Below are 19,099 nucleotides of genomic sequence, written 5' to 3'. Positions count from 1 at the left end.
TGACGTAAGGTTTCTGTCATGTATGAATAGGTTCACCCTGTTCAAAATACACATGAGAGGGTAATCCGAATGCTTTTCTCTAACGATGCAGAACCGTTGAGGATCGTTATTTTCTCAGATATCTGCTGACGTGGAAAGCACCAAACGATTACCAAGAAATCCAAGCTTCAGCTCTGATCCATTATAATTAATTTCAGCATATTGCAACACGTCGTGCTGTGAGTACCTGAAGTAAATAATCATAATAAAGTTTTTTGCAACGAAAAAAAAACTTCCTTACGAATTTCGGGCCATTTGTGCGAAAAGCGATATTAAAGTGTTCAATGGTGACCCTGGGTGAAATAGAAAGGACGTGGATTTCAATTTCAGCTTTAATACGAAGTTAGAAAATTGCTGCCCTCGTTTTCGGCTGCGGATCATCCGACGAAAAGCATGCATTCAACGTGTGGCTGGTTACTCATTCGACTGTAACTGGTAATTTAATCGAAACCACAACGGAATTGAATTCAGTTTAATAAAATGTTTGAAACAAAATGCGTGGCAAGCAGGCAAACACGCACTGGTTTCACCCTCGTTTCAACATTTGTTTTCCCGAGTAGAATGTGCGCAAAATTAAATAAAACGTGTAATTTGGTTTTGCTCCGGTGCGTGTGGATAAAATGCTCTGCGATCTTTCGCATACGGTATTGCGTAATGCTTGCACGCAAGTTCGTTTCCATTGCGAAATATTTCATCCTCCAAGATAGCAAGGTGTTTAAAAATATTACCTACTGGCATTGTAAATCAACAATCATATTGGGACTGATCGATCAATGGAGTCTTTGGCGCAATAAGAGGCACACACAAGTACAGAAAAAAGAAGTGCCGGATTTGGCGTATTTCTTCAAACGTTCTAATCCTGCCAAATTAATGGGATCTACTTTATATAGATTCACGTTGCTTGGCAACAAGTGCTGTCAAGCTCTTTCGTGTGACTTTCCTGAGAACAACAGAGAAAAAATGAACAAGCTAAAGGAAAATTTAGTTTTGTCAGTAGCCATTTTTCTCACGTCACATATTGCGGTAATTACTGCAAAATGTATAGAGCACTAGGCGCATCGAATTTTCTAACACGAATTTCATTAATCACATTCATTTTCGTTTTGTATCTACAGCCAAAGTTTATTTTGCCAGAGAATATATGTGGTTATGGTTTTTTGCTTTTTTCTTAACAGAAAATAAAAGTTTTCCAATTTTTCCACTCTGGGCCATTTCACATTATAACACGCACAGTACGCATGCGAATATCGCATCAGAGCTTACAGAATTATTTAGCTGCGTCTAAGTAGGGGTTTAATATTTGATAAGCGATATTTCCAAAGTTCTTTTGAAGCTTGTGACAAGTGCTCGTCACTTTCTACTTCACGTTAAACTACCGTATGATCGTTAACGAAAACGATAGGTGATTAAATAAAGATAAATACCCAGCAATATAGAAGTATGAGGAATTTTTTTCGTTCAACGCTTGCATAGAAACGATGAATACATACGTACCACGTGGGTTCTGCATATAAAATCTGCAAAGAGTGACATTCATAGGAACTGTTTACGCTTCGATATTCTAGGAATTGATCCAACTACAAACGTTCTTCTTTTGATGCAACCTTCGGAACGGTATTCGTTTGACAATTTCAGAAACTGTTTACCAGCTAACATACCGAAAGAGATTCCCGAGAACAACTTCTCTGTACTATCTTTGATGGAAGACTTGTTGAAATCTTCTAGCCACGCACTAAAGTCTGATTCGTGACTTCAAGGACGCAGAGAAACGTAAAATGGCACCGAGGTTTGCGTCTGAGTTATGGTGTTGGTAAAGCAGAGTGAAATTATGTAAAAACTCCAAGGTTTGTGTCTCGGCTAACTTACCGGCAAGGTAGGCCGTCAGTGGTACATTATCGACAGAAATGTTGGTAAGCTAGAGCGAATTGTCTATGAAGAATACCAACTCAATGTGATTTCAAATCTTAGAATCGGTAAAGTGAGATGATGTGTTGAAAAAGAAGAGTGTAGGGTAGACTATATGGAGCAGAATAAAGTCAATAAATGATTTGATCGTGGAAACTCAAAGAAATGGGTTTACATCTTGGCTCAGATGTCTGTAAGCGTCGGTAACAGAAATCCGTGTGTATCAAAATAATGTGAATTTTTTGTGAATGTTGGTAAAATAAATTTATACTCAGAGCTTGCCTTGTGTATCTTACGTTTACTATCGAGTGTCATGAATGTTTTATCAAGTAATTTTCCTTGCTGCTGTACGCAATTTGTGGCAATTTTTTGCGAGATTGAATCTTTCGTTATTAATGCAATTTTCATCTTCGCAAACAAGTCGTGGCTTTTTTCTTTGAGATCCGAAGAAACTGACTTTGCAGATTTCAAGAAAATTCATTTTTCAACACCCATATATGTACACCTATAATTAATAATTCGTTGAATCCGTTTCTTTGGTGATTAGTGTCGATCAATATACGTTTAATAGAAGGGGAAAGATAAGTTCTCTCTTCTGGCTAACTCGTTAAATTTTTCTCTGATTTTGAGTATGTACAAAAGAGAATTAAAACAATTGAGTGAATTGTAAAAGGATGGACGATGATTGATGAAATACTCGGATGAGTTTAGGAAGAATGAAAAACTAACGACGCTTTTCCATCATCAACGACGAATCTATTAAATTAGTTTGAACATTCAGACTTTCTTGAAGTGAAATAAGCTGTACTTACTGTCTGCCTGATAGAGTTTGACAAATTCATATTCACGTATTCGTACGAAATCCGTATGGTGATTATGGGTGAGCGTGTGCCACGTCCATTTCTTATTCAGACGATTTCTGCGCTGTATGTTGAGTAGCTTGAATTGTTTCCGTCGTTTTCACAAAATCAATGAATTATATCTCCCCCTTGGCAATAGCGCATTCACGTTTTCCGTCAAACTGCTCGAGTCACTGTTTCGACGTCAAGCGAATCTCCTGCGAATCTGAATAATAAAATTAACATCAATTAATTATCAAATTAACATCTTTAAATTAACAGTGAGTTGAATAATTTTATATTTGAATTTTAAGTTTCTAATGAACTCTAAATTACAGAAAAACGATCTCTTACAAATTTTACAAAATCGGAATTCTTAGTCATTTGCTTGACAAAAAATTTATTCAGAATGTTACTCACTTCGGGGACGCAATTGACATGTTGATATAAAATCATGCTCATCATTATTTTTCTCACAAAAACAAACTCCGAATGAGGACTTCGAATATTCCTCTAATTAATCATTTTGGATACAAACAGGAATTCAACTTCCTGACGGATTCTATCCCACTGAAATTGAACTGCACTTACACTTATATCTCACTTCGATTACACTTAGATTTCACGGTATAGTTAAGAATTTTTTACACTGTATTTTCAGCGTAATTTCATTAAAAGCATAACACAAATTAAAATAATACTGAAATCGAAGAAATTTTTTACTTCACTGAAATTTCACTGAATTCTGAATTCATGCTTGTAAGTGAAATCTACTGAAATTAGATGATGCGGAAATATTTAATTAAAAACAACTTATCAGTAATATTTTTATGATAACAGATTAAATTTTCCGAGTGTAATTTTGATAAAATCGCATTGAAAAAATTTCACAACTACACCGAAGAGTTGAGTGGAGTTTGAATGATTACCTGGAATATCACTCTAGTATCACTGATTTTAGGATCTACTGTAACAACACCGCTTTATTATTATCATTTTTTTCCCCTTCTTTTATCTCATTCTAGCAGAAATCAAATCAGTTTTTCAAAAACCGCGCAAGTTACTCTGCAGCTGCAAATTCTGATGCCAACACGAAAAGTCTAATTAGATGAGGCTGTAACTGTGAGGTAAACTGTGCTTTTCTACCTTCAAGCTTCATCGATTTTAATCGAAATTAGAAGGAGAAAGAAGGACGAGAATTAAGGATCGATGACGTTGTTGAAACTGAGCCACTTTTTACAGCGGATGAGGCCTGCAATTCCGAGATCCGCGATTAAGGAACTTCAAAATTACTCCCGTTGAACTTAATAAAGTTAAGAGTCCGTATTTTTCGTTCAAATAATTGCAACAATTAGTATTTGGAACGGACAGTTAACTAATTAAATCGTTTATATGAACAAGTTATTATCAGCTGTTAGAAAATTTCATCATCTCTACGGGAATTGAGTTATTTTTCAACTTCTAAATAATTCTCTCGTTTTAATCCAACCGAAAATCGGACCAGAGGTTTGAATAAGAAAAGCATTAATCCAGGAATCGTTCGGGCAATCGGCATGACTCCACGTTATAGTACAGCATAAATGTTCTAAGTCTAAAATTGAGTTTTCGTTTTAGTACCTAAAAAAATGTCACATCGATGGTGGTAAAGAAAATTATTTCTTAATAAATTAATTTTGAACTTTTTGTATCTCAGTTGAAAAGATAACGTTTTGAACACACACACACACAATCACCAATTACATAAAATTTACGAACTGCATTTAGATTATACTTTCTCTACCTTAATCTCGTCTTTCCAATCGATCAATTCGAAGTAAAATCGATATAATAAATCAGACGAAACGTTTTTACATTGTAAAATTCCGCGAATAATTGCGTGCATCGGGTGTATAAAATATCGATTAAAAAAAATCCTGCCTCGTGAATCACTCGGTGTTTCCTCTGAGTCTAATTAAACGTGGTATAATTGACGCTGGGTACTTTTTCCAAACTTTATCCCATCATCCAGGCTGAAGATAATCTCTAGTCGGTGATCAGCGAACCGTGCGGCTCCGAAAGCTTCTCTGAAAAATGCTTCTAGTCTTGCCTAAATTATTCCCAGAGACGATCATCCCGACTCCCACAATTAGTGCCGGGACTGAGCCGGATCGTAGAAACGGGGAAAACTCTGAATATTCTACGGACTTGGACGTAGATTAAACGCGTTTCAGCTTCGGATGGCTCGGAGCTTTTCTCTCTCTCTCTCTCTCGCCTCCCCATAACTGAACATGTCTCAGTGTAGGTATCTACCTGCTCCTGCACGTATGCTGCATCGATTATTGAGGAACCTGCCGCCGCTTCCCAGTACGAGCTCCCTAATTTGACCCACCCGCTTGGAATGGTTGGACCGTTTCTTCTTTCCTCGAGTAATTTTGGCCAGCCCAGAATGGACAAGAAAGTGTAGTCTGCAGGTAAGTGCGGAGACGAGAGACGTAGTTTCCACCTCGTTTTATTCGAGTTAGTAATTAACCCTCTTGCTGCAGAATCGTTGTTGGCTGCGGAGTTTCTAATCTCGTAACGGATGCTGTAGATGCAGTGTGACGTTCATCTTCCGATCGACTGAATCGCCTGTAACTCAATTATTCAAATAATACTTGCAGCCGGAGGTTGGCGAGCTAGATTATTCCTGGATTCGAACGCAAGCAGTGTTCAAGCCGAAAGGGGTTAATTTCTCATCAATTTCTCACCGAACGAAACCCCGCGATATCGGAATTACGAAGGCTTCACCTAACTGCAATTGATACCTTGGAATTTCAACGCTTCGAGAGAATTTTTTCACTAATTCATCAAGTTCGAAGTAATTTATTAAAGGTTGTTGGTATTTCAGATGGTTTGAAATATTTCACTGACTGCTGCTTATACCAGGTTTTCTCAGGTGGTCAATGCTTTAGTTGATATTCTAATAACACTTGAGGGGGGACAAGGGTCTGAAATAAAAAAAAGCATATTTTTGTAATTTTTTTTACAGAATACCTTGTTTGTTAATATTTTTAAACTTAATGTACATTATTAAGCATTATTTTAAAAATATTTTGCTACATTTTTATTAAAAAAATATTGAAAATTCAGCCAGTGGTAGTGGTGAGAACCGAGTTACCTCAAAAAAAAGTTTCCATGCGGTAGTCAAAATTTTTCGAAAACCTTTGGACCGATTTCGCTTAAACTTTGCACACTTCATTTACATACTAAATACTATTTTCTGAACAAAGGATTTTTTTCCAGTTACAACTTATTTTTTAATTAAACAAATTACATAAAGAGGGGAGGGGGGCTAATTCCACGATACGTGATTCAATGATTAATGCATTCCAATTTATTTTTCCGCGTGCAATAATATCTCTTTTGTAGTCACGATTTTCAATGACGTACCTTCTTAAAGCACACTTGAAACTCAGCTCGATCATCACGAAAAAACTAAGAATAAAATTTCTTTTCCTTCTAATATTGATTCGCATGCGTGGGCTAGTCTCGCGATTTGTTCCTTCAAATGTCTTGGAAATATGAAAATCCAAAAAGAATTATTTGTTTATCAATTTTTTAACGTTAAAAACATTTGGTTTCATCCCAAGCCCCTTTCCGGGGATGAGGGATCTGGGAATTATCCATGATAGACGACATAGAAGAAGTGAATGGGGGGGGGGGGGGGGGGGTCAAAAGTGTACAAAGTAGAGCTGTTTAGTAGTAGAACGTAGTTTATGGTCAGCCCCAAAGACATTTTAGAGACATTCTTTGCTGGACGTCTTAGGTACGTCTTTAAGATGTTATTTGACCGATCTTTTGAAGCCTTGATTATCTTCGGTTGCAGTATTTGTCCGAAAGATCAACAAAATATAATATTATTATTCCTCAAGCTTGTTAAACGCAAAGTCAAATATAAACTATATAGAATTGGTAAACTATATAAAATTGAATGAGGTCTGTTGTTTCTTGGGTTTATTTAATTCACCACGAATATTTCCAAAGTTTTCCTGAAACCAAGTTTACAAACAGTTATCCCCAGATCAGACAAGCTCCAAAAAGTGAAAACATATTCCTGAATAATACGTGATTTTCATCGAAATCAAGTCCAGTCTAGTGTATACCAATAAGCTAGATTGTCTCAGTAAATAGGGACGACGTATTTAAAAAAAGTAATTGTGGTTTGCTTCAATAGTATCTAACTTAAGTGACGTCAAGTCTCCCAATTTTCAGGGCTGCTCTAAGAAATTTCGATTGCTTTCGAAGACTCGCTCCGCAATCTAGGTATACACTATTCTTCTTCTGAAGCTTCCAAAGAAGCTAGAACTGCTCGTATGTCTGGAAAGGATTTAGAAAATGCCAATTTTCAAGTGGAACCATTAAACGACTCAGCCGCGCGAAATTCGACTTTAAACTTAAAACGGGTCTTCCTCGAAACTACTTTTTTCATTTTCAATGCGATTTGCATGATATTTCAAGTTCTGATATACCGATTCCTTTGAAATTTGTTATCTACAGAGTTTCTCTATACATATATCAGAGTATAATATGACGGAGCGTTTTTTGCAATTCTTATTTTTATACTATTTTTAAAAAAATTCAGAAATTTGGAAAAAATAGGGCAAAAACGTGATTTTTTTTCACACTGTCACCATTTTGCAAAGTTTTTTCTTTTTTCCTTTCAATTTTCTTCCACAGTGCTATAACTGCATGCTTCTCCTTCAACGATTTCGAAGAATTTTTTGCCTTAGATTATTGGAAGAGTTGGAATCCTGCCAAACAGGATACACTGTTTTATTTTTTTTTGCGAGCTCCCACTTTGCCGACCTAAATCTTTTTAAATTGTGTGTTTTTTTTTTTTTTTTTTTGTCAACACAACAACACTTGTTTAATATTTTGAAACATCAATAAATAAGTGACAAAAAAAAAAAAAAAATGGATGGCACAAATATTTATTGTTTCTTTTTTTTTTCAACCGCTCAAAAAAAAAACCTAAAAGTTGGGCGTCTAAGCCAGAATACTCCTTCAACTCTTAGGACTCAAAAGTGGTCTTTTTAGTAGAAATAGAAACGGATACTTTGTGCACGGCAAAAGCGGATGGAAAAACGCGTTAAACACGCTCTCGCGCTATATAAATATTACTATTTCTAACTTTTCACGTGACCCACTAAAAAACTGAAAGAAACTAACTGCACAAGCTGAAATAGTGGCACTTTATTAACAAAAATAGAATCCCCTCGACGACATTTCTATGCAACTCTATTAAAACCCTACCGATGTCCGGATCAGGCCATCTCACAATTCTCACCGTTTCCCATCTTCTCCTTCGTCCTCGGGAGAATTGATTTTATACTGTATCCGGGGACAGCCTGCACATGAGTCGAGCATCCACACGTTGTATCGAAGGCGGGCATTATCTGTGCCATAAATCTGTGTAGATACACGACGCAGCCTCCACTCTGATTTCTCGGAGTAAGTCTTAGGCATCCTGCACGTAGGTATACACTTGCGGGAAGTCAGGAGCGGTGCATTGGTTGTCTTCCACCGGCGCGGCGAGGAAAGCGCATTCGGATAAGGATCCGGAGGAAGGTACTTCGAGTCCGCCCCCTCGTACATTATCTCGGATGCTACTGCACCTGGGAAAGGCAGAGCCCCATTCTTTTCCTACCGATTCTACACGCCCGCCGCAGCGATAAGGCCGTTAGGGGTTCCTTGAGTGGGGGGTAGGGGTGGGGGTGGGGGGTGAAGATGGGGGGATGATATAGGCGCGGTGCACGCCGCCGTGAAAGACAACGGCTTAACCGCCCCTCGAATAAAGTGATATCGCGATAATTGCTTCCCCGATTATATACCTTGTACAACCGCCCCGCAGCTTTCGTTTCGACCGCGTTTAAGCTCCCGCGATGAAATTTCACGTACATTAAAAAATTTTTTTGTTCTTTTCACAAGCGAAAAATCTTTCGGACTGAAGGGGTTCGTCACTCTTCAAGACCTGATGTTACATTGCTATTTTGACTTCGTAGTTTTGTTGTGAAGAATTTTGGAAATTTAATTTACTTCGGAACAGACGGGTTGATCACTGTTGTCATCTGATGTACATACATGGGGGAATGTGGTCTGATGCAATCTTCGTAATCTTTTGTGTTCTCTGTTATCGTTTGACAATCTCTTTGTAATCTCGAGTGATCTCTGTAATGTACGCTAACCTTTGTCATCCCCAGTGATCTTTGTAATCCTTTGAATTTTTGTAATTTCTTGTAGACCTTGCAATCTTTGTAATTGTTTGGTAATCATTGTGATTTTTTTAAGTTTTCGTAATCCTTGTAATATTTTGTAATCATTGCGATTGTTTGTAATCATTACAATCTTTGTAATTTTTTGTAATCTTGCAATTTTTCGTAATCCTTGCAATCTCTTTGATTACTTGTGATCCTACTATAATTTTTGTAATCCTTGCAATTATTGTAACTTCGTGTAGTCCTTGCAATCTCTGAAATCGTTCATAATCTTTTGTAATCATTGCAATTTTTGTAATTTTTTGTAATCTTGCAATTTTTCGTAATGCTTAAAATCTCTTAAATATAAATGAATATAATTGTAGTTCTTGCAATCTCCGTAATCGTAAATAATCTTTCATAATCATTGTAATTTTTTGTAATCATTACAATCCTTGTAATCTTTTGTAATATTGAAATTTTTGGTAATCCTCGCTATCTTCGTAATCGTTTGTGATCTTGCTGTAATCTTTGTAATCTTGCTCTAATGTTTGCAATCCTTCTGTAATTATTGTAATCAACTTGTGATTTTTGCAATTGTAATCTGTTAACGCCATTTTTGCATAGCAATGAACTCGCGTTTGAAACTTGGTAATCAACATTTTTTATCACCCTTTAAATTCCACATAGTTTTATCCAAGTACACCTTTGAAATTTTTTGAAATCCATCCAAGTACACGGAAATACCTATCTACACAAAACCATACGAATTTTAACAGATTTTTGTGAATCAAAATTAGGTTTTTTGAAATCTCGTACGTGACCTGAAGTCTATGAGGTGCCGTAAAATTTTTGAATTCTATAAAATTCTGCAAAACTCAACAAGTTCTTGAAGTGTTGAAAAATCGGTATAAATTCTTACAATTTCATAATATCCCGTGAAATCTTGATTAGTAGATATTTTCTAAAATCTTTTGAAATTCCTAAAATTCCATTAAACTCTGTCAAATTTCGTTACGTGTCTTATAAACAAGTTCTTTTGAAATCGTTTATGGATAAAAAAGTTTATCTTTTCGTTACGGGCATTTTAACATGCATTTTAATCCAGACAAATGTTCAAAGTCACTTTCCCAACAATTTTCTATAAACTTCACTTCTGAATCCTTTCAAATCATTCGAACAATTACTCTGGAAAAATAAAAGCAAGTAGAAAAACAACCATAGATCCCGACTAACAAGATACGTGTACGAAGCTCCGTACATGCAACAATAGCTTGGCAATAATTGGGCTTATTTAACATCTGGACGTTGTTAAGTCAACTCGTTCACTTGACATCTACTACCAAAGTCCAAGTAGATTACATACGTAGGTGTGTTTTCCGTTTGAAGCCAGCTTTGGCTTTGTCTTTCAATTAGGGTTTCCTAACTCTCTTATAATGAGCTGCTGCGCAACTCACAGTATGACACGTGCCTTATGTACTCATGGCTAGTCTTTGCTCTGACGGTAACGGGGAACGCGTCCAATTTAAACGTAACTTGCCTGCGTGCACTTTCCACCTCATGCGATTCTGGATCCGTTGACGTTTGGTTTTATGACTAAAAAACTTTGCGACGTATGAAGGAGTAAATGCATATGTCTATATGCTTGTGTAAAGTGACTCTGGCTTACCCGATACCACGGATTTATCGGAAATTCAGGTGTGTGTTACAGTTGAAGTACTCAAGTATCAGGCAATACTCAGCACCGTGTTCGTTAAAGTTTTGTTTAAAAACACCGACGGATTGAGCTCGTGAAATTTTTATTTCTTGAGACCAATTACGGTACAAAATTTGTCATCATTGTTAGTATTTTATTTCTTTTCTTTCAATTATTATTATTCCATATCAATCGTATAGCTCTTGATAGCCATCAATGACGATATTTGCAAAACTCCACAAAAGAAAAAATTTTGCTAATATTTTCGTTAAGGAAGGGGTCAAGATTGTTGAAGTCTAATCTTAGTTCTTTGAACAGAAAGGAATTGAAACACTTAGCAACAATTCATTTTCGAATCTTTAGCACGAATTCAGTAACCTAGTCTGAAATCCCTTCTCAAAAAATTCAGTCTCAGACGTAAAACGAATTTTCAAATTAAGTTTAGAACATCATCCGACCTTCCGTTTGAAAAACTTCGTTAACATTTCAAAAATTAGAAATTCAGTACCTCAAGCATGAAAAATCTCAACGATCTTGCACAGTGAACATTCAGATATAGCTTTCAGAGAATTTTTATATATTCTATAGAATTTACAATATAAATCATGTAATAAATTATAAGTGAATTTCAGTCGTAAAGTCCATCTTGGTCGCAAAATTATCTTTTTTTAACAAAGAATTCATGACGAAAATTGGGGTTCGTCGATTTTGGGAGCAGTAAAAATCAAACCCGTGGTCCAAAATATCTAAATCTTAGTTAAAGATGACTTTTTGTACACTCTACACCATACTTTGAAATAAATAAAATCAACTATAAGGGTAAATGTAAGGGTCAGGCTTAGGTCAGTTTGGGGTGGAATTTCTTATGTATTTTGACACAAAACAATATCATTTGCGATCCAAGGTACTGTTAACTGTCATCTGACTTCTGTTCTAGATGCTTGGTGCTCTTTTTTCTGACAAACATTCGTGGTACAAATAAAAAATAAAATCAATGTGTTCACCTAGAACTCAAAGAACTGTAATATTCATTAAATTTACAACTAAATTAATATTACAAAGTTATAATATTGACAACGATGAAGAAGTACAACTTCAAATGAACTTTACTTACAGGAGCAAAAGCCAAGTCGTAAACTACAATTACAACATATTTATAACAGGTTCATTATTCCTGTCAATCTACGTCCAACGAACAATTAAACACAAAAAAAAAAAAAAAAAAAAAAACAGTTACATTTTTACCGGAGAATTAGATGGTAAAGACTTTCATTCGACTGGATTTTTAAGTACCGGTATTTCTAACGTTTTGAAATTCACGGCAAGCTTTCCTCGACCCTTACAAAGCTCCTAGTGACAGTAGAGAAAAGAAAGGGAGCGAGGAAAAGTAGATTGACAAGAACGATACTCCTATGTGTAGACTAAAGTATGCATGAGACGTAAGGAACGAAACTTTGTTTTCTCTGACCGACCTACGACACCGAAAACCATTACCATGCACCTACTAAGAACGTCGAGAATCCTTTCCTACAAGGTTGAAAGGTTATATTCAACGCTCGAAGAGAATCTGAAAGTCGGTCTAACCGCAAAATACGAAAATGACCAAATTCCTCTTCGCTCAGCGGACAAGAAAGTATTGCTTGCCTCTCGTTTTACGTGTCCGGCATACCTTGGCAATTTTTCTATCATAGACTTCGGCTATCTCAGCACCAGTCACGTGTGGTGAAGGAAAGTGGACGTGTTGGTATTCCTGTTATCCAGCCTCCGCGTCCCAGTAATTGTAGAAAGAATTCATTGTCAGCAGGTCACAGCTCAGCTCCGTGGTGCTTAGAGACCTGTTCGTCCATTACCAAGTTTCGCTCGTTTCTCAGTTTTGTCATATTAAAATGGTTTGTCCTTTATCGGCGTCAATATTTCATGCGCGGCACCCGTAAAGCGATTCGCGTGATCCAAGGTGACTTTAAGCACCCCGCAAGCTATTCGCGATATCTGCAAGCAGCTAAGCGTCGCAACAACCTTTACCAAGTAAAGGTCGAATCCTAACGTGATGTTGACGGCTGATCGAGTGTGGGTTTAAAAATAAAAAGTGGGGGGATAAAAGACGAAAATTTATTCTGTACGAGAGAATAAATCAATACCAGTGCAAATATGCTAGTGATGGTGAAATTTTGGCAAGATATTTCTCGGCGCAAAGAGCAGGTGACAAGCTTTGCAGAATGGCGATTGGAGTGAGGAAATTTATTGCTGGGGTCGTAGGTGAAACTTGGTCAGGAGTTGAGCCGTTCAACCTGCAGCAACTGGGTAAAACCCTTTGGCCTTAGAGTTCGACGAGCGTAATTCAAGAAGGTAAATCCGCAGAAAAGCTTGTCTCTTCACACGCGTAATCCATCTTAAGTCATTTCAACTTCCTTCTACCCGGTAGCATCGCCGGAGGAACGAAAGAAAAGAAGAAAAGGAAAGGAAAGAAAGGGAATTAGATAAAGAGATAAAAAGGTCCCTTCGTCCCACCGTAGAAACAGTAAGATCAAGTCAAGTTCTGCTGGGTCATGCCAACTTGAGTTGCGTTTGAGCATGGCGAGTCGGATTAGGTTAGGTTAGGTTAGGTTGGGTTGGGTTGGGGTTCAGGTTCTTTTAGCCCTGGACAAAAAGAATTTTTCTTAGTGCTGAGCTCTGTGAAGATTTGCTGGACCAAAATAAGACAAAGGTTGTTCAATTCCGTGGACTAAAACCTGCAAGACAATCCATACGCCTCGAATTTTCACCCACGCATCGATTTAGATGAGTATTTCCATAAGTTTTTAATAGATGGCGGTGTGAATAAACCTGTTGACAGCTGTATTAAGCATCTAGAACCACACTCGAACAGCCTTTGTTATTTAGATTGTGTAAGTTATTCAGTCTTATTCGTATTCGGGTATTGAAATTGAAAAACGTACTAGATTGACGAAAGGCGTTCTAAATACTTTGAAAAGGTGATAGATTTAGTAAAATTATACTTAAGGTGCTTATAAAGACGCGTCGTACACCTCGAAAACGCGGGGATGCAAAACTCTTATACCGCTTGAGCGATCAGAGTGAAACTTGGGCAGTTAATGCCTTACTTTGGCAAAAAGTGGAGCGTCTTTTTAGTTTTTCAAAATTTGCCAAAAAAATTTTGCTGATTGGTTACCACCCACAGAAATTGGCCAAATTTTTACAGTTGCACTGAATGGATGAAAATCTCCCGTATGATGCTACTCGGCGGTGATGAAACACACATTTTGAGCCCAGTCCCATGAGATTTGATGGTGGAATGACGAAATGGCAGCTGATCTGGTTTTCGATTACGAACAACACCAAAATCTCATTTTGGCGACAGTTCTTAACAACATTTTGCGCATGCCGATAATTTTTTACCGACATTACACGCATGCATTACCGAATTGAATTAAATTACATTTAATTTAAGAAAGCAAAAATCGATCATCGGGCAAGAGAAAAATAATGGCAGGGATTGAGTAAAATTCCAATACGATAATTATTTATTAAATACTAGATAGTTTGTAATGTAACAGGTAAAAAAAAAAAAATGAATACAAGTGGAAAAAAGTTTTGAAAAATATATTCATGATTGCATTAACCTCATTGAAACAAACACATATTTTTTTCAATCAATCAATCGCCCGGCTATCGAGATAATGTTTTTACAAATATGTTTTTTCTCCAACTTCAATACTAGAAACAATCGGTCTCAGAGACAGCGATGAGGTGTTTTTGTTTAAAATTTCTAAGCCAATACACTGATGAATTTACATTACACTATCGAAAAAATTTTTCTCAAAAACTCTTGAAATATGAAATACCCTGAATAGATTTCCAACGAAGAGTGTTAAAAAAATGAGAAATAATTGATAATAAATTTTCATAATTGTCATTGACCATCTCTTCCATATTCACTTTATTCTAACATTTACTCTCCGTCATTTTTCAACTTCAAAGGTAGACGTATAATTTTTTTTCTAATTCTATACAATGTGCAAAGAAAGTTGGGCATTTTTCACAAATTCTCGGAATAAATATCTTCGAATTTTTTTCACTAACTCAGACATTCTTGGCATGAAATTCCACACTTATTGAAAATTTTTACAAATAATAATGTCGAATGATTTCGAATTATGCGAGCATTTTATTTTCTTTTTTTTCTTTTTTGGATATTTTGTAATCTATTGACAAGATGAGGGGGTGCAAGCAAAAATCAAGATTGCGTTAACTCACGTAATTTTAAAATTTGATTATACCCTTGCAAAATCGTGAATACGAATTGCAGGGATGTAGCAATCCAATGAATGCTATTAGCCGAGGTCTTTTTCGATATACTTCACGTTTTTACGTAGAAAAGATAACAACGCTTTTTCAATCTACCATTTCGAAATTCGAGCGTCCAATCGCAACTGAATCTTATCGTCGTCACGTTCTTCTAATCAGGTAGATACTATACTTGTGGCATTCCCGGCACGCTTCACACCTTTCTGTACCGGACCCTAAAATCTATATATACGACATGAAGTAAAAGCCCGATAAAAACTGCAGATTACGGGTTGAAAAGTTTTCCAGTTACATTCATACGATTTTTTGCTTTCGGAACCAAAGAATTTTTCATCACACAAAGTTACCGACAAACATCTCGCCAATGGGATGAACGTGGCTTAATTTTTCTCTTATCGATTCTTCAATGACTACTTCAGTTCGGTAACTAGTAGGTTAAACGTATCTAAAAATCTTCGAATTATATTAATTTTTGTGAAAACTGTTGATTACTATCAGCTGCTACATTCGGATTTCTTAGTTTTCGACTGAACGACAACCAGAGACAAGTAGTGTTCACAGTCAAGGAACGGTAAACTAATTTCCATTGAACAAACCTTATAGACGAAAAATTAGTTAATTTTAAAGTATATCTTATTAAGCAATAAATTACACAGAAGCTTTATGTGCCACAAGATTAACGAATCAAGGGATTTTAGGATTAGAAAATACGACTTTAAGCGGGGACTGTAGTATAAATTGTTTCATTTTTTAATTTTTGGATCGAGCAAATATCAATTCTGATTAATAATACTAGGGGAAAAAGGTTTGTCTAAATAAATTTTCTGACGTCTCGATGGCAGGTTGAGCTATCCTTGAAACACTCAGAGTGAATCACGTGTTGCTTCAGAACATACAGGATGGAAAGTAATTGCATACTAGAATATTGAGCGACGTATAAAAAATCTATCAAGAATTTAAAACATCAGTTCTAAGTGTTGAAAGCACCAGGAAATAAATAATTTTACCGCAGATTTTCAATTCTGTGGTTCTGATCCGAGCGCTAATGTGACGACAATTTGATTTAATAGAGGATCATTTTTCTAATAAATTGTTCGTTGTTTTTCCAAGCCTTTGCACCGAGAAGATTATTTTCCTTTGACTGACTTATTTACTGGACCACATCATTTGGCTTTTATAACCTTTTATCATCAGCGCCGGTTCTTCATAGTTTCATGCGGAAGGGCAAAAATAAAGTTGGAAATTAGCGGATTTTGGTGATGCTACGGAACGGCCACTGAGCTTGAAGCCATGATACAAAGATTCACCTTTGAACTTGAAGCTGGTTGTGAGAAATCTCTCAGGTCGGTAATCAAGGCATAACACAGTTTGAGCAGAATAACTTTGAACCGATCGTTAAGAAAATTATTATCACAAAAGATTTCTTAACGGGGTTAATTAAGCTGTCTTTCACAGTTAATTACCCATTACATTCACTGAAATTCTCTAGCTACAATATTAGCTCAACCGCATAACAATTTCCGTCACATTGAATAAGATTTTGCTAATAAAATGAAGTCGTCAGGGTTCAACCTGGTTTTATTAGCGCAATTTACAACACGAGTGGTCAATCGTTGACTCAATTGACACGTGACACGCGACCACTGTATCATCAAGCTTTGAGATGGAACACCATGAATGGCGTTTACGCGCAGAAAAGGTAATTTCGTTACCTCTTAAGTGAGTGTCAAGGGGTTCTCGATATTGGCAAGTACTCACAAATAATAATACGAATTCATTAATATGTGTTGACGCGTGCTGGGTTAAGTGATACTCTACATACAACACAAAGTGGTTGTGGTAAACCGCACCAAACGCACTACCTAAGAGGTTTCAGAGTAGTGGGTTTCAAATTCACCGCCATCAACCCAATGGCATTGGTATTATACATATATTACAATGCTTGAACTCGTCCTGAGACTATTGACAATTATTTATATGAAGAAATGTTTCATTCAAGTTCAATTCCGTTGTGTCTATGCCTGACTTTATCTACGGGGCGGAAAAAATAGTAGCTCGATGAGTGATCTCCGTTATACTAATCCAGTCAACTGTCGACCAGCTCCTCATTGGCGGTGAATTGTCCTGATAGATTCTCAATCTAGTCATGAGAATTGAAATCCTCATGCATCAGAGGCTAGTCTTATTGGCATTCAAACATACTCGAAGTCACGTCACGATTGATTCTGAATTATCTTGTTCTTGCTTGACTTGACATGAATTCACCCAAGATAATGTATCTGAAATCATGTCAACTTCGTTGCATTGGCTTGAAGTCAATGGAAGTTATGTAAAATTGTCTGTAGTTAAGTCACGAGATTAAAGTAAACAATCTTATAACTGTAATTCACTTGAAGTCACATCAAATCAATTCAAGCTTATGTTAAGTGAGTCAAAGAATCACTTGAAATTAGTCGTAGAAGAGTCGACTCTTCGGTTATCAGTAGTTTTGATACTGAGCTTTGTTTGCCAGGAAATATGTATCTGAAACTTGAATTCAATTTGACACCAGGTTTACAATTAGACCTCACGTAAGTCCATCGCTCAAGTTCGATGTAGCACGGATGGAACAAAGTGAGGTTGAAACTTGTAGAGGTAGAATGGCATGGTAATAAATTCACTGTGTAGCCGGACTACACCAGCAGCTAGTAATTTGTTAATACGGATGAGACTGTTCGGAAATTGCACTGGTGATCATTCATTGGGTTATCGACTAGCTGCAACAATTCCGTGGTTGGTTCTCATTTTACGCGCGAACGAGGTACAAAATCCCATCAGGCGTATGGTTTCGGATACCGCACTGCAAATTCATCAAATCTAACAGGTTAACACCGACGGTTTGGATACGAATGACGGAACAATGTCTTCTGACGTCGTAAGTATTTCATTTGAAATGGACTGCTAATGGCGTTCATTAATCAACGTCACCATAGAAAGCAATTGTATAAAGCTATACATTCTCATGGAAGCTTTCGTCTCTCTGTCATCCCTAGACGGTCTGAGGAGCCCTAGCTGATGCTCTCATCCTATGACTGTAACGACTTAACGCGCCAAGGACGAATAAGCTCACGTCGTGTGTAAAGCGTCAGGAAACTTAACGTTTCAGAACGGGGTAAATTGGAACAAGTCACTGCGGTATCTGACCTAGAATAACTGTCTCGGCAAGGCTGAGACAGTTCGCTCTGCAGAAAGCAGTGCCAGAGTTCCCGGTGCTAGATCGTAGGACGAAAGTCGCGCTCGAGGGGTGAAAAGGAAGACGAAAGACATGGGAAGGAAGTCTAACAATCCCACGAGATTAATGGTCTGCGTACTAGGACCACTTCTGTCCTATTAGGAAACGGGTACGTGGTTCTTACAAATTGACGTCAGGCGGAACCTGCTAGTCTGGGCTTAATCAGTGGTGAGAAAATCAGTGATCATCGAAAATCATGATACCGCATATTGTGATCCGTTTGATTGCTGCCAGCGCAGTGGGGTTCCAGCACATCAGAAAGTGTGATGAGCGAGACGGATTGGTAAAAGGCCTTTTGATACCTTGGACAATGCATCTGATGGATTGACAAGATCTATGCAAATTCCACGACTCTGTCAGATTCGAAAACAGAACAACGCCACCCACCACTCCATGTATCGATTTCGACGAACGGCCAACTCCTGGATTCTAAAAACATCCTCTCAGTTCTTGCAGCTTGTCTGCTTGGAAAGATTAATTGCGAATTTCGTCACGGTTTCACTAGTCTGCGGTGACGAGTCCAGTGCCTATACTCATGAACGTAGTGACTTCCATTAACGTTGCTACCCCAACTAGGCATGCTGGATACTAGATTCTCTAGAGCATAACAACATCTCATCTGCAAGTCAATAGCTCCAAGGAATTGACGCGTGGTGCATTCGTCAGAGAAGCAAAAGGATTCGAATTCTTTCTTGTAAGTATCTTGAAAAAAGTGCCTCGAGGGAAACGAACTGTTACAGAGCACTGAGAATTACTTCACTCATAATTAGTCATGGTAGTCAGTACATCGAGTGTCTGTAAACTCACCACTTCAGTAGACATGTTGAATTCA

The sequence above is a fragment of the Diprion similis genome, chromosome 7 (genome assembly GCF_021155765.1).
Source record: "Diprion similis isolate iyDipSimi1 chromosome 7, iyDipSimi1.1, whole genome shotgun sequence".
Classification (NCBI taxonomy): Eukaryota; Metazoa; Arthropoda; class Insecta; order Hymenoptera; family Diprionidae; genus Diprion; species Diprion similis.
The sequence above is the reverse complement of the archived record's forward strand: the minus strand, read 5'-3'. Positions refer to the sequence as shown.